General features: G+C 45.4%; 1 protein-coding gene across 4 annotated transcripts in view; it reads left to right on the plus strand.

The window, feature by feature from the left end:
* AKAP2 (A kinase (PRKA) anchor protein 2) overlaps positions 1–17,418 on the plus strand; it is a 128,830-nt gene that overhangs the window by 66,828 nt on the left and 44,584 nt on the right. The window contains exon 1 of one of the 4 annotated variants that reach the window (XM_011954595.1): positions 14,725–14,814. The exons of the other annotated variants lie outside the window; for them this stretch is intronic. The gene's annotated coding sequence lies outside the window, so the exon portion shown is untranslated. Of the gene's footprint in view, positions 1–14,724; positions 14,815–17,418 lie in introns of those variants that run through there. 4 annotated transcript variants of the gene reach the window in all.

The raw sequence follows: 17,418 nt of genomic DNA on the forward strand, positions 1-17,418 counted from the left end.
ATTAAAAAAAAAAAAAAAAAGCTCCAGAAGGCTTCTGAGGTTCAGAGGACATGTTTCAGGGTGCGGTATTTGGAGCCCTCCTGGAGACATAAAAGTCTCCCTGGTGACATTCGTAGCCCCTAGGAAGGGCAGTAATGATAGCCCAGGACTGACAGGTACTGATGAATAGTTCTTGAAGGCAAACCCTGCCCTCAGGGAGCTCTAACCATAGCCCGGCATGTCTTCTAGAACTACGTGCAACGTGTCACAGAGCAGCTAATTCTGCCCTGGTGTGGGCAGTCACCAGGAAACTTCAAGGGGGAGCAGGTTTAACCTGAACCCTTGCTGAAAATAGATGAATTTGCCTGGGAGTGAGAGAGGGAAGGGCATGCCTGTGTGGAGGTACCAGCAAGGGGACAGATACCAGAAAAGGGTGGCAGGCCCCTTAATTCCAGGTTTAGGAGTTTCTTTAAAAAAAAAAAAAAAAGTTCAGGCTCAAAAAACTAAAAATAGAACTACCATATGACCCAGCAATCCCACTTCTGGGTATGGATCCAAAAGAAATGAGATCAGTATGTTGGAGGGAGGGACTGGCTGGAGGGGAGGGGGACTGGGGAGATACCGGTCAGTGGATACAAAATTTCAGTTACACAGCAGGACTAAATTCAAGAGCTCTATTGTACAACATGGTGACTATAGTTAATAATGATGTATTATATATTGTACTTGAAAGTTGCTAAGAGGGTAGATTTTAAGTGTTCTCACAAATATGTGAGGTAACATGTAGTAATTAGCTTGATTTAGTCATTCCACAAAGCATACGTATTTCAAAATATCATGTTGCATACCATAAATGTATACACTTATTTTTTTCTCAATCAGAATAAATAAATAGTCCAAGGGACATTTATCGAGGGCCTGGTTGTTGGACAGCATCCTAGTCTTCTTTTGGTCTCTGAATGGTGCCCTGGTCAGGGCTTGGTGAGTTTCAGACCCCCAGAAAAAGTCTGTTCTTAGCTTTGATGGGGGAAGGAAGGCCCAGAGCAAACCACAGTGGCACCACTGATCTAGAGCACCCTTTAGGGCGGCTGGGGTTCAGATTACAGACTGGATCACACTCCTAACTTTCTTTACCCCTGAGACCTCTGGAGTCCTAGATGTGGACGTGGTGTTTATGGTGCATTCATGCTCCTGAATTCTTTTTTTTTTTGAGATGGAGACTCACTGTCATCTAGCCTGGAATGCAGTGGTATGATCTTGGCTCACTGCAACCTCTGCCTCCCGGGTTCAAGTGATTCTCCTGCCTCGGCCTCCTGAGTAGCTGGTATTGCAGGCACCTGCCACCATCCCCGGCTAATTTTTGTATTTTTAGTAGAGTCGGGGTTTCACAATTTGGCGAGGCTGGTCTCAAACTCCTGCCCTTAAATGATCCACCTGCCCCAGCCTCCCAAAGTGCTGGGATTACAGGCATGAGCCACCATGCCTGGCCTATGCTCCTGAATTCTTAAATACTCCAAATGATGCGATCCAAGCTTACAAGAGAGGAAGGAGAATTAGATCTATGAATCTAATTAGGCTAAATGTTTTAAACAGCTCTTCTCTCAGGTTATTGTTTTTGTTCATATCCCAATTCTGAAATTCATTAGCCTTATAGAAATTTGTTAAACCTGAATTACAGAGTACAATCAAGAAGCATTTTTTTTCCTCTTTTCTTTTCTTTTCTTTCTTTCTTTCTTTCTTTTTTTTGAGACAGAGTGTTGTTCTGTCACCCAGGCTGGAGTCCAGTGATCTCTGACCTCAGCCTCCTGAATAGCTGGGGTCACAGGCATGCACCACCAAGCCCGGGTGTTTCTTTTAATTATTTGTAGAGATGAGGTCTCATTATGTTGCCTAGGCTGGTCTTGAGCTCCTGGCCTCAAGCAATCCTCCTGCTTTGGCCTCCCAAAGTGCTGAAAATATAGGCATAACCCACTACACCTGGCTTCAAGAAGTAATTTTAAATAATGTTTTTCATAAGAAGTTGAGCCACTTTACTGAAATGATGACATGCTGAATGGTGCATTTCAGCATTGCATAGTGAAACTTAGGGGACTTGACCAAGTTAGGAGCTGGCAAACCCCTTGCCACCACCACAGCCTTTGCAGATAAAGTCTTGCCTTGCTTCCCCATCCCCTAATGGCAAAATGAATTGCTATGGTGAGAAAAAGGAATTTTGCACCATCTGCACCAATTCTGAGGTTTTGCAAGTGGTCACAATGTAGAGAGCGTGGTTCAGGGCTACATGTTTATTTTTATTTTCTTTATTTTTATTTTGCATCCAGCATGCTCAGAAAAACTAAAGAGAAATAAAATGGAAGGATGAACATTTTAGAATATAACAAAGCGGCACCATCCTCCAGTCAACGTTTTGGTTCCAGCTTCCTTCTAGCATTGCACTGCTTGAGATGTTTGTTGCTTGTGTTCCTGCAGCATTGAAGCCCCCACTCCCACACCCAGCCCCTGTCATTTCCTGTTTTTAGATCCCCACCTTCTGTCCTGCATGTTGGGGAGGGGTCCATGGCCAGACTGACTGGCAGCTCTCTGCTATTGTAGGATCCCTCCTATTGTGCTTGAACCTGATTATAAGACAGTCATTCTTGGAAGTGACCAGACATTATCTAGAGAATTCCAACCACTCAACTGAAGAGAAAGTCACTCACCTGGAGTATTTAGAGGAGAACTCCAGGCATCTTTAAGCAGATGCAGGTGGGAGACACAGCCCTTGAAGATTACCATCCGAGATGCAGCTAAGGGCTCAAAGTGAATTCTTAGATTCAGTAAGCCATGGCGCATCATGTGTTTTGGAAGAGCAAAAAGTGTGTCAAGATGTGCTTCTTTATAGTGGGCTTTGGAGAGCTGGACAGGCCAGGGCTTGGCTCTCAACTCTGCCCCTCCTTGTTTTGTATCTTTGGGCAAATTACTTAAGCTCTGAGCTTCAATATGTTCATCCACAAAATAGGGATTAACCCTATTTCACAGAGTTGCCATGAGGATTTATTGAGATAATGTATGTAAATGCCTACATATTGTAGGTATGCAATGAATAATTGTTATCATCATCCATATCATCTATATTTCCTGTCAAAGAAACTGGCATATCAGCTAAGCCAGCAAGCACGTGCAAATAGTTCTAGGACCCGTTTAGAGTACATGATAAAGTAGAAAAAGAATCTTGAAGCCAGTCTTCCTTGATAAGCTTCCAGCTGAGATTGTCCCAGTTTCTACCTTTGTATCTACAAGAGGCAAGATAGTGGTTAAAGGACCTGGGACAGACTGCCTCCAGTTGAGCTCCTGGCCCCAAGCAATCCTCCTGCTTTGGCCTCCCAAAGTGCTGAAAATATAGGCACAACCCACTACACCTGGCTTCAAGAAGTAATCTTAAATAATGTTTTTCATAAGAAGTTGAGCCACTTTACTGAAATGATGACATGCTGAATGGTGCATAGTGAAACTGAGGGGACCAGTTCAATCCCTGCTTTAGCACTTATGGCTGGAGCCCTTGGGCAAGTCACTTAAAACTCTCTGAACCTTGGTTTCCTGACATGTAAACTAGAGCTTCCAAGAGTACTGACCTCCTACGCTTGTTTTGAGGAATAAATGTAATTATGCATAAAAATCGCATGGTCTAATGCCTGGCATATCATAAATGCTCAACAAAGGTTATGAGCACCTCATCATCAACTAAAGTTGCTAATACCTTTGAGGACTCTTGGGTCCTGGGTTCCTTCTCCAGTTTGACAAGGTACATTCCCATTGCCAGCTCTATAACAGGCTGTCTTTGTAACCTGGCTTCTGCATACAACAACCTACACATATGCTTCTGCTCCAGTTGGGCAGTCGATAAGCCTGCAGCCTTTGCTGCGCTGATATGCCCTTATTCCACAGGTATTCCTTTGCTGTTTCTGTTTTATCTACAGGTTTTAATTAATTAATTTATTTATTTTTGAGACAGAATCTCACTCTGTCGCCAGGCTGGAGTGCAGTGGCGCAATCTCGGCTCACTGCAACCTCCGCCTCCCAGTTTCAAGAGATTCTCCTGCCTCAGCCTCCCAAGTAGCTGGAACGACAGGCATGCGCCACCACGCCCAGCTAATTTTTGTAATTTTAGTAGAGTTGGGGTTTCACCATGTTGGCCAGGATGGTCTTGATCTCTTGACCTTATGATCCGCCTGCCTTGGCCTCCCAAAGTGCTGGGATTACAAGTGTAAGCCACTGCACCTGGCCTTTTCTTTTTTGAGACAGAGTTTTGCTCTTGTTGCTCAGGCTGGAGTATAGTGGCACGATGTTGGCTCACTGCAACCTCTGCCTCCTGGGTTCAAGCCATTATCCTGCCTCAGCCTCCCAAGTAGCTGGGATTATGGGATTACAAGCGCCCACCACCACAACAGGCTAATTTTTTGTATTTTTAGTAGAGACGGGATTTCATCATGTTGGCCAGGCTGGTCTCGAACTCCTGACCTCAGGTGATCCACCTGCCTTGGCCTCCCAAAGTGCTGGGATTACAGACGTGAACCACCATACCCGGCCCTGTCTACAAGTTTTAAAAAGCATGAATATCTTGGGGCAACCTGCCTCTGAGAAGGCTTGAAATATGCTATTATTAGCCTGTGGCCAGAGTAGAGAGCAACAGTGAACTACCTGGCATTGAAGTCCCACCATGCTCCCATCGTGGGGCCGGCTGCCCTCACATGCTGTTTTTTCGGAAATCTTCATAATAGCCCCAGAAGGTAGGTGTATCCATTTCCTAGGGCAGCTGTAATAAATTCTCACAAATTATGTGGCTGAAAGCAGTAGTAATTTCTTCTCTCACCATTCAAGAGGCCTGAAGTCTGAAATTACAGATGGCAGGGTTGGTTCCTTTTGGAGGCTTTGAGGGAGAATCCATTCCATGCCTTTCTCCTAGCTTGTCGTGGTTGCTAGCAATGTTTAACATTCCTTGACTTGTAAATTAATCATTCCAATTTCTGCCTCCAGATTCACATGGAGTTTCCTCTGTGTATATATCTGTATGCCCTCTCTTCCCCTTATAAAGACACCAGTCATTGGATTTGGAGCCTACTCTCACGCAGTATGATCTCATCCTAACAAATTATATCCGCAAAGACTCTATTATTTCCAAATGTTACATTCTGAGATTCTGGGTGGACATGAATTTTGGGGCAAGACACTATTTGACTCACTTCAGTACTTACTATATCCATTTAACAGATGAGGACCCTGAGTCTCAGGGAGGAGAAAATCCCTTGCATAAGCATCACACAATCAGTTTGTGATACCCAAGTCTTCACAAACCCTGACCTTCTTTTCTCTAGATTTGTGTGCTTCCCACCGTATCACTTTACCACATATAAACAAATGGAGAACAAAGAGTCTAAAAACTATGGCAGCAAAATGGTCAACAGCAGGCAGCCCTGGGATCAAAGAGGGTCTCTGGAGGGTAAACAGGATGAAGCAGAGGCTTTGCAAGCAAATGGCGACCCCTTCCTTGTTGCTGGTTCTCAGATTTCATCCTGTTTCCATAATCAGTATTACTTATTGGCTCTCAACCACCCTGCTCTGCTCCTGGGATCCACAGTCGGGCAGAGAGAGTCTTCATAAATGAGAGAAGGTAGTAGTTGGTTTCATTTGCATTAAGGGAAGGAGCACATTTCTTTGCACAAAGCAAAATACCCTCCCACGACTCCCCACTGCTCCCCATATCCCTGCTGGCTTATGCTTATCATGCATCCCAGTGGAACGTGGAGAAATTCCACGCTTTCCTTCTCCTGCAGAGGTTCCTTCCTGGCATTCAGAGCCATAGAAGCAGTGGACGGAAACAGGTGGCCAGCCCTCAGCTGCCCCCAGAGTCTGGCTGCCTAAACTTTTCCCAGAGCGTGGCCCACCAGTGCTGGCCCAGGGTGGGCTTGAGAGAGCAGAGCTGTGGGCAAGACAGGTGTAAGTCCATGTGGTCCCCCTGCTTCTGGCTAAAGGCCAGGGCTGAGGCAGAATCGCGGTCAGAACCAGGGTCAGGTCAATGAGGACCTGACAAGGCAAATTTGTCAAGGGCAAATATCTTGCTTTAAACCACAAGTGCACCTCTGGTATCATGCTCAGAATCCCTTGTAGACAGTGGCATCCTTTTGCCGCATGAGATGGGAGAAAAATTAGCAGCCCTGGCTTGAGTCTTCATTGCCCCTTGACTGCCCGCTGTGTCCTGTTTCTCATCAGGCCAGTGTCCCCAGTGCCTGTCCTGATCCAGAATTACCACTTAACCCTAGTGGAGCAGGACTCTCAGACTGACCATCTGGACTTTCCTGGAGTTCTCGTTTCCTGCCAGAGTGTGTCAGAGTGAATTGGATTAGAGGTCTGTTTGCTACACAGCCTGGCTTCACATGTGGCTTTGTGCTTTTGAAGAAACTTTAGACAAGACTGTTCATGAGTTCCTTGACGGGGTGGCGATTCACAGTGATGCTGATATCCATGACGGTGGGGTGGTTCTGTGCAGGGATTTCTGAACCTTTTAGAACTTTCCACCAGTTTCCCTGGAATCAATAGGTAGCTGATTCCATCAGCTCAAACCATTTTCCTGTCAGAAAGTGGTAGCTCCTTTTGTTAAGTGTTCTTAGAACTCACCAATGATTTCATCAAAAAAGCATCTCTGATGGTTTTTCTTTCTCCTCTGGAATTGTGAACATTGTCTTGGAGAAGTGAAGGCTTGCCATGTAACACCTGCTTTGAGCAGGGAAGAGCATGGTGGGTAAATGTACAAGAGAGACCTGTTCTGTTCCCTGGACTCAGCTCCCAGAGTCCACCACTGACCTTAGACCCTCAGGCTCCACCGGATGGATAGGAATTAAGTAACAGAAGAGTAGGAATCCCATACATAATCAGTATGGAATTTAGGATTGCCTAAGTGCAGAGTTACATTCTGTTCCAAACCCCAGCATTCACTTTAAACATTAATAAGAGATATGGTGCTTTTTGCCTATGGAAGACTAGATTGAACAAACCCAAAATATTATTTTTAAAACTTTACTCAAAATTTTAAAATACTAAAAGAAAAAATGGGACTCAAATTTAATGAACCCGTGTGTGTGTGTGTCTGTGTGTGTGTGTGTGCGCGCGCGCATGCGCACCTTGTAGGTAGGTGAGGAGATTACTAGATTGACTCACCTGTACATTTAAGTTAAATGGAATTAATAAAATGACTATTGTTTAGAATAATGGATAAGCCGGCCTCCTATTTTTTGTTCTCCACTTGACTGATTAGTCCTTGGGAAATTCTTCAATGGGATTTTCCTATAACATATTCTGTCTGTGACATAGTTCATGAAATTCGATGACATTTGATTCCCAAGGGGGAATCTGGTTACTCACAGTGTGTTTCAAAACTTTTCTGGGAATAGGCAGCTCTAGGAAGGAAAATGTCTATGTATAGCAGTAAGCCAATAACTTATCTTCAGTGAAAACGGAAAGCGATATTGTCATGCAGCTGTGTAGAGTGACAGTACTCCTAAACAGATGCTAAATTACAGCCAGAAAGCAAAACCTCCTCAAGAGACGGCCAAGTTTTGGTACACATTTGTTCATTGTGGCTGATTGAAGCCTCACTTTTTAATATGTAGATGGAAAATGGAGATCAGAGGTGTTGTAAAACCTAACAAGTAGATGAGCCCTGGCTGTTTAAAAGTCTAAATGTATTTAAAGCTTGAATTTGTAACTTTTTAATTTATGTATGATACTCTCAATCCTTGCTTTTCCAATTACAATACTAATACATGCACCGTAATATGCATCTTTGTTTTTTGCTTGTTTGTTTGTTTCTTGTTTGTTTTTTGAGACAGGGTCTCACTCTGTTGCCCAGACTGGAGTGCAGTGATGTGATCACAGCTCACTGCAGCCTCCACCCCCCAGGCTCATGTGATCCTCCCGCCTCAACCTCCCACGTAGCTGGGACTATAGGTTCATGCCACCATGCCTGGTTCATTTTTTAAAATTATTTTTTGTAGAAATGGGGTCCCACTATGTTGCCCAGGCTGGTCTTGAACTCCTGGGCTCAAGCCATCCTCCCACCTCAGCCTCTTGAAGTGCTGGGATTACAGACATGAGCTACTGTACCCTGCCAATAATTCACATCTCTATGAAATAAAAACCATGGACTCCACTTCAGCTTTTCATCACCCCTTTAGCACTGAGTTTCCCCCATTCCTATTCTCCAGGGTTAACCACTGTCTTTGTCTAATTTCTGCTGCTAAAAGAGGATACCTGAGTCTGAGTAATTTATCAAAAACAGAGATTTAGTTCTTACATTTCTGGAGGCTGTCTCATCCCATAGAAGAAGGTGAGAGGGCAAAAGAGCATACAACCTGTGAGAGAAAAGAGAGGGCCAGCCTCACTTTGATAATGAATCCATTCCTGGGTTGACCATTCGTGAGGTCAGAGCCCTCATGACCTTATCCTCTCTTTAAGGTCCCACCTCTCAACACTGTTGTATTAGGGATTGAGTTTCCAACACAGGAATTTTGGGAGACTCATTGAAACCACAGCAGCCACAGATAAACTCTCTCTCTCTCTCCCTCCATATATATATATACACACATACATATACATACACACATATACATATATATACATACACATATATATATATACACACGCACACACACACACACATATATGAACTACAGAGAGAGGGCAAACTATATATATAGAATAAAGTGCATATATATATGTGTGTATATACATATATATGTGGTTTTGTGTGTGTGTGTGTGCGTGTGTAGTTCTACTTCCAAGAATTTATACTACAGCCATAGAGGCACATGTAGAAAATGATCTATATCCAAGGATCTCCAATGCCACAATGTTTGCAACAACAGAAGACTAGAAATAACCTAAATTAATAGGGAACTGATCTTTTCATAAAATGGAATATATATTATATATATATATTCCACGTATATACACACATACACACACAAATGATATCCTTTATTATTTAATTCAATTTAATTTTTGTTTTTGAGATGGAGTCCCGCTCTGTCACCCAGGCTGGAGTGCAGTAGCACAATCTCGGCTCACTGCAACCTCTACCTCCCAGGTTCAAGTGATTCTCCGGCCTCAGCCTCCCGAGTAGCTGGGACTACAGGAGCCCACCACCATGCCCAGCTAATTTTTTGTATTTTTAGTAGAGACAGGATTTTGCGACATTGGCCAGTCTGGTCTCGAACTCCTGGCCTTAAGTGATCTGCCTGCCTTGGCCTCCCAGTGTGCTGGGATTACAGGCATGAGCCACTGCGCCTGGCCTTCTTGACTTTTAGAGAGTGTCTCCTCCAGGTGCCTAATCACCCATCGGGGCACCATATTTCCTTTTAGTGCTTTCCCACCTGTCTGTCTCTATTTTTAAGTGCTTAATTCCTTTTTCCAGAAGTTAATATATGCATATATTCTAACATTGAAAAGGTGTAGAAAGGAACACAGTGAATAGAAGCTTACCTACACCTGATGTCCAGTGACACCCTTCCCCATTCCAGAGAGAATATTTGTGATCAGTTTCTTATGTGTCCTTCCAGGGATGGCTTATGAATATGCAAATACATATACACACATACCTACATATATACAATATAAGATTATTCATATTCATGTTTGTTAACATCAAAGGTAACATGTTCTTTATAAAATGTTCCATAGCACTTGTTACTCAGTAGATTTTGAAGATTGCTATATATAAATTATTGTAGAGCTGGGAGTTCTTCTATTCTTTTAAAGTTGTATAATATTCCATTTAATGAAAACATCAGGCCAGGCGCAGTGGCTCACGCCTGTAATCCCAGCACTTTGGAAGGCTGAAGTGGGCAAATCATGAGGTCAAGAAATCGAGACCATGCTGACCAACATGGTGAAAATCCATCTCTACGAAAAATACAAAAATTAGCTGGGCATAGTGGTGTACGCCTGTAGTCCCAGCTACTTGGGAGACTGAAGCAGGAGATTTGCTTGAACCCGGGAGGCGGAGGTTGCAGTGAGTCAAGATCATGCCACTGCACTCTAGCCTGGAGACAGAGTGAGACTCCGTCTCAAAAAAAAAAAAATAGAAAAAGAAAATGTTAGTCCCTTATTAATTTAGGTAATTTCTGATCTTTTATTATTGCAAACATTGTGGCATTGGAGATCCTTGTGTATAGATCATTTTCTACATATGCCTCTATGTCTGTAGTATAAATTCTTGGAAGTATAACTACTGGGTCAAAAGCATTGTGTGTTTTTTGCCAAATTGCCATCCAACTTTATGGAGTTGGATGAGGGTACCTCTTTCATTACATGCTGATAACTAATTGTATAGGTGGATAATTGATAACTAATTGTATATTGTTCCAATCAGGGATTCCTTCAGGGATTCCAATCAGGGATTCCTTTGGGTAAACAAAATCCTGTCTTGAATTGTAAACATTCCCATCTGATTCCCATGTAAGTGCAAATTGTTTTAAAGACCTGACTGCATACTGAGATGTAGGGTCTTTTGGTGAGGGGGCTTGGAGGAGGAACCTATCTGAAGGGTAAGGAGGGAGAGGACTGGGCATGTGAGGAGGAAGGGCAGTTGTGAAGCCCAGGCTTCCTTCTCTGTGTGCCTTGAATTGGGTCTTGGAGCAGCTTGAAAAGCTGCCCCAGCTTCCCTAAGCGCCAGGAAACGGGGGGGGGGTAAGGGGGAGGGGGCAACCTTCCCAGTGCCACCCTTTCCCCTGCACCTGCTACTTTGCAATTCCAGGCAATGGGCTGGCTCTTAACTGTGTTTGAAGCCAGCCTCTCTACCCTGCGGGGCTCACTCCTTCCTGACCCCTTCACACCTATTTTTGGAACTTTATGTCACACTAAGGTACTAGTGACTAGTGACTGTCACAAGTGGGATAGTTACATTTAGCAGAATAAAATCCTTCCCTTAAAGAGACAAAGTTCTGACAAGGGGATTGTCTGCAAGCCGCGCCTCCTTCCGGGAACTCTTAAAATCCCTCTTGGCAAAAGTATCACCTGGTTTCCAAGGCAGCTGCTGCTTCTATCGTCTCGCAGGCTTTCTTGAGACTCTGCCCACTCAGAATGAGTTCACCTTTGCCCAAAGTTTATGCTAAAACCACAGAACTTACAGAGATTAGGAGAAGTGAATTGTGAGGGTTTACGTAGCTGGGATCTCATTTCACAGACCAGAAAACTAAGACCTAGAAGGGAAATGAGGCCTTCCCAAAACTCCTAGCAGCTGGCCTACAGTTTCAAAGTAGTCTCTTACTGCCTTACATTACAGACACGTCTTACGGTTTTTTGTTTTTTGATCATGGCTCACTGCAGCCTTGACCTCCCAGGCTCAAGTTCCTCCTGCTTCAGCCTCCAGAGTAGCTGGACTACAGGTGCATGCCACTGAGCCTGGCTAATTTTCAAATTTTGTAGAGACAAGGTCTCACTACGTTGTCCGGGCTGGTCTCAAACTCCTAGACTCAAGTGATTGATTCTCCCGCTTCAGCCTCCCAGGGTGCTGGGATTACAGGTGTGAGCCGCTGGTCCTGGCCTTAAGATTTTTTTCTTTTATTTGCATTGGCCCAAATGCTTCTTGGGTCTGCTCCTTCCTGAGCTGCCTGGTGTGGCTTCCATGAGCCCTCCTGCATTTTGGGGATTCATGGCTTCTAGCCAGAGCTCTGTTCCTAACCAGCAGAGTGACCCTAGGGAATAGGTGGCTGCCATTGGCTGGGGTCTGCCCCTCTGCAGAGTGCATGGTAATCCCCACTTTGCCATTAATGGGAGGATTAAATAGAAGCTATGGAAGGGTATGTGGCACAGACAAGGCACACAGTAGGTGCACCACAGATGTTCACTGAATGATGATCATAATGGTATCAATTGTCTTTAAACCCCAGTGGCTAGACCCTCATAAATTGAAGTTTACTTCCCAATCAACCAGGACCAAGTTTCAAAATGGCTTCTTTTCCCCTAGGGTAAGGCACCCTCAGAGACTAATGAGATCAGGTTACGGCACCAGGAGAATTAAACCGGCAGTGCAAATTTATTTTCAGAAAACCCACCCCAAGCTCAGGGTCTGCGCTTAGAGGGTGTAGAGGTGTGAGCTGCAGCTTCCTGTTACCTGCTGGATTCCATGCTGGTCATTTCTCTCCAGAGACTCCACTGTCATCAGGTGTAGGATGGCTCCATTTATGCTTTTGCAGCCTGAGGCTAGCTTGCTGGTTGTTCATGTCTCCCTCTGCCTCTGAGTATAATCCACTTTTCTGGAGTACCTAACTGTGACTTTGCCACAGAGTATTTTTCTAACCTCAACCCTATTTTTGCAGCTTGGGGTTGAGGGAAGACTCAGGGAAGTGTGTGAATGTATGTGTTTTTGTGTGCATGCACACATACAAATGCATGGGTGTGTAAGTGTGAGTATATAGATTAGTTTGCTAGGGTTACCGTGACAAGGTGCCACAAATTGGTGGGGGGAGGCTTAAATGACAGAAATGTATGGTCTCACAGTTGGCAGGCTAGAAATGCAAAATCCTCAGCAGAGTTGGTTCCTTCGGAGGGCTGTGAGGGAAGGATCTGTTCCAGGCCCCTCTCCTTGCCTTATAAATAGTTGTGTTCCCTCTATGCACATCTCTGTGTCTACATTTCCTCTTGTTCTAAAGATCCTAGTCATACTGGATTAGGGCCCACCCTGGTGACTTCACTTAAACGTGATTTACCTCTGTAAAGTCTGATGTCCAAATAAGGTCACATTCTGAGGTCCTTGGTGTTAGGACTTCAACATAAGAATTTGTGGAGATGACTCAAGTCAACACACAGCGCTGTGCCTGTGTGTGGGGGGAGCATATGTGTGTTTGTGTGTGTGGTGGACTCTGGTGTCTCTGAGATGCCAGGTCATATGCAAACCTACTCCTTGGAAAATAGTACTTTAAGAGCACATACAGTTGTCTTTTGTGGATAGGGCAGATTTAAAACCTTTTTTTTTTTAACAAATCTTCCCACGAATGTGGAGGGGCAGGTGCGGTAATGGAGTGGGTCCCGGGTACCCCTCTTGCATCGCTGGTTGAGGGCACCTCATGATGGAAAGTCCTGCCCTGGTTCTTCCTTCTCAAGTGGAGCAATGCCATTGGCATGTGATTTCCCCGCCTTATTTTACTTTAGATGACTAAGTAGCATATTGAGGTGCCTTTGGCTACCCAACAGAACATTCCAATTATTCCACAGGGCAGCATGAATTCAGAGTTCCCTTGGAACTCCCTGCTGACTTGATACCACCAAGTCAGTCACTGAGGAACTCCCCAGTATTTCTAAATAAATTTGGAAAATGTTTTTATCATATGGAAAATGTTGTTTAGATGCTGTAAATATTTGTAAAGTCTACTTTTAGCTTCCTTTTCAAAAGAGCCTGCCTGGGCGCAATCTACTCTGATTATCCCTTCCTTGACTTGTGTGCTTGGGAGGGTCCCAGGAGGTGTGCTGTACTGGCTGATGTGCAGACCACAGGTGAACCCTGTTCCATCTTTCGGCTGCTCACCAGGACGAACTGCTCCAAAACTGACTGCAGATGAGCTAGCCCCACAGAACCATGCGTGGCCTTTGTCATCTTTCCCCCAGTTTACTGTAAATCTCAGTTCTCTTTGTCCTCTAAAATCTTACTGAGAAAGTAAGTACTTCATGGTACTGAACTGACCTGGAATTCTGACTGACTTTCTAGTTCTGCCTGTAAGTTATGCCCCAAATTTTCCAGGTCAACGTAGAGTTCCAGGGAACGAGGTGGACAGAATCTGGAGGCAGAGTTGAGCCAGCGGTGTTATCAGGCAGGGAGCACTGATAAACATGCCAACTTCCCGTTAGACTCAGTGTAGTGCTGGGGACCCTATTCTGAGGTGACGCTGATGTCTCTATCCAAGGCAAATGCGCATCTGTTTTCTTGATAGCAGAGGACTGTTGTTAGCCATGGGATGGTGCAGCTACTTACTCCAGACATTCCTTCAAATGAGAGCACTCATTTCAGACTTCAGATGCATCTGTCCACTTTGGCATGGACTATAATGTAGCCACTTAAAATACATCTTACAAGGGCAGTTAAATAACGTAAAAAGTGCTTGTGAAATGATAAGAGTAAAAAAAAACTTGGCACAGAATTGCATTTACTGTCTGGTCTCAATGATATTAAATATGTATTTCTGAGAAGACAACGGAATGAAATGAAATATTAACTTTTTTTTCTGAGCGGAGGGGTAATGAATATTTTTTGTTTTCCAAATGTTCCGTGGTGAGCATTTGTTATCACACACACACACGCACACATGCACATACCACATGCATGTACACACGCACAAGCACACACCACAAGCTGTCCTGAAAAGTCTTTAACTGGAGATTTCTCCAGGGTCTTTCAGATTTTTTGCTGCCTCAATACCCCTGAGATATCAATTCCCTGCTTGTCCCAGGGCCCACCTCTGAATTGCCGAGAAGACAGAGGTATCTGATTCACATCAATGCCGCCAGCTCCTGCCTCTCTGTTCAGCCCTGAGTGTGACAGGAGCAGGCTGGGCCTGCTCTCGCTGGGAATGCCGCTGCCCTCCAGCTCCGGCCAACCAGGGAGGGGCCAGGCTTCTCCGAAGGAGTTTAAAGTCCTTCTTTGTGTGAATGGCCTTTTAGGGAGCAGAGGGAGGGCCCACGGTGACATCACAGTCTTCCGTCAGGAGGCTCAGGAGGAATTTGTCCAGCTTGAGCCAGGGCGCACGCAGGAATCTGTCTGGAAAAAGGCAGTTCTCACTGAGGAGGTTTGAGGCGCGCGCTCTGGGCAGGGTAAGCCAAGTCTGCTGACTTATCTTCTTGTCCTTTTCTTTCTAATTTGAAAGGACAGGGTCTCTTTTGAGGCCAGTGTCTTTATGGAGGAGGTTTTCTGAGTCTCATGTGTTGTGGAGAGTCCTTTCTTGCTGTAAAGTGGGCAGCTGAGCTCAGACTGGCGTCTTGCTTCTCCTCTCTCTCTCTCTTTTTTTTTTTTTTTTGAAAATCTTATAAAACTCTCAGCTTTTGTGCTAAGAGGCAAAGAGGACACTCAGTCCTGCACATACAGTGCAAAGCTGTATGAGTCGTCTCTGGCAGATCATGCTTTGAAGATGGTACGAGTGTGTCTGAGAATCTGTGTGCCCTTTTCCAGAACAGAACCAAGTGACTGGGTGATTCTGGTGCCTCGTTTCCTAGCCATCCTCTAGTATTTGTTCAAGAGACCCAGTCCTGTGGTCTACAGCTAGCCTTCTGTTTCCATGCTGTGGAACTCACCACATTCACAGGGTGGCTTGGGGGAATATGGTTTTTGGGGGAATATGTGGTACCTGTCTCTTGGAGGTCCCATGGGGATGGAAGGAGACCCTCACCAGCTTCATTCATAGGCACAGAATCGTCTGTAGACAGAGGGTTAACCACAAATGCGTCTGGCACCGTTTTTTCCTGGGGCTCGGCCTCAATATAGTGGATTCTGCTGGGTCCACAGTGGTGCTTGGCTTTTGCTCCCTGCCGTGACCTGCTCACCAGGCATGAACCCAAGATCCGGAACTATTTTTAAACCAAGAGGGACACTGCAAATTTATAAAGAATTGAAAAACTAGGCTTGCTTTTGTCTTTAGCAGAATCAGTTACCCTAGAAATCTCAGCTTGCAGGAGCCAGAGTTCCCTCTGTGGCCTTGAGCTTGGTTTATTCTGGGGTGGGAACTACCTTGCAAAATAATCTCACAGTGAAAAGGGCCTTTGGTGAGAAGAGCATCCGAGGGCTCCTTGATAGAGCCCTCAGCATTCCCCATTGAGGAAAACATGAAACTCACATCTCTCCTCATTCACGGGAAACCCGGAAGCCTCCCAGTCACTCCTGTAAGAAGTGGGTCTCCAAGTAATGGAAAGAAACAACCCTTTCATCAGCTGCTGCAGAAAAGGCAACAGCAGCTTCCTTCCTTTCCTCCCCTCCCCACTGCTGACCCCCACCACACACACCATCTTCAGTTCATTTCACAGAAAGCCCAAGCTGTAAATGTATTCATCAAATAACACCTTAACATTTTCCAGATGTGATTTGAGCCACTGACTTTTCAGCAGGGCTAAGAGGATGTTATTAATAGGCTAAGCTGTGGTGCTGGGGGAGACTCCGTTCTGTCAGAAATTGACCAGTCTCCTTCACCCGGAATGTGGGTCAAGACACAAGCAAGCCTTGTTTCCAGTGACGAGGTGGGGAGTTCCAGAAGTATTTTCATCCCGTCTTCATACCTGTACCTGAGGCATAAGACAGAGAGAATAGCAGAACAGTGAACTACTCTTTTGACCAATACCGTAGAAACTCTCAGAAAAAAAGGCTGGGCCTGCAGGAGCAGGAACAGGACTCCTGGCCTCCAAAGCATTGAGTTTTCTTTTTAGAACTGCCCTAGTCACATTGAGCTGTAAGGGCTTCATGGCAGGAGATCCATGGAGGCAAACCCAAGAAGTGGTTTTAGTATCTGCCCCTTTTAAGGGTCACAGCATTGACCCTAGCCTGCCAGGTCCAAATTTAGCCTGCGTTTGCCCCAGCAGTGCTTGAGGTCTGGAGTCTGGCCGGCTGTCTTCCATCAGCTAGGAGGGGAGGCTCTAGCCTCCTTAGGGTGTGGCATGGTTCCCAGTTTCCCACAATCAACACAGGCCCCTAGTTCTACAGGCCGGAAGAAGCTCTGCCGGGGGCATGGAAGAGGACAGCCTGCTCAGAACTGGAATGTGGCCAGGTTATGACCCGGGGCCTCTCCTCTCCTCCACTTCCCGCTTGTAAGCTCAGCTTAGAAGCCCAAAGCCTAACTCATGCAGCAAGCAGTTCCCAGACTTTCCTGCTCTCTGTGCCTTCAGGGGAGGATGGAACAGGCCCCCTGAGTTCCAGCTTCTTCTCCTTCCTGCCATCTTCAGCAGAGAGGGCCAGAGGAGGTGCAGCCAGCCTGCTTAGGAACTTTGGTGCACTGCGCTTTCTTCAATTATTTTTGCCCAGCATGATTTGTGCCGTTGAAGAGGGTTGGAAGTTTATTTCTAGCTATTGCTGTAGCCCTTCCTTCCCCTGGTGCTATTTGTTCTTCTTATGGGAACTGGTACTCACTCCCTCCAAGTCTGTTAGCTTCTTGCTGGGGATGGGGGATCACCTTGGAACTCTGAGGACCTCATATGGCCCAGGCTGAGAGCATATAGCTCAGCAGGGTCCCAGGATATGCTTATGGATCCAAGGTAGTGTTGACCTCTTCAACTTCTGTTCCCCTTCCTTATGCCTCGGGTTCCCTCGGTTTGGGGAGTTAGTCTCCCCCAGACCTCCTGACTGTAGCTTTGCCTGGTTTGTCCAAAGCTGATGAGGTTCAGCTGATGTGGTCATCTTTTAGGTCTCTGGGCATCATCCACCAGCCAGGTGAACTT

This window comes from Colobus angolensis, unplaced genomic scaffold (assembly GCF_000951035.1).
Source record: "Colobus angolensis palliatus isolate OR3802 unplaced genomic scaffold, Cang.pa_1.0 Scaffold386, whole genome shotgun sequence".
In the NCBI taxonomy this organism is placed as follows: domain Eukaryota; kingdom Metazoa; phylum Chordata; class Mammalia; order Primates; family Cercopithecidae; genus Colobus; species Colobus angolensis.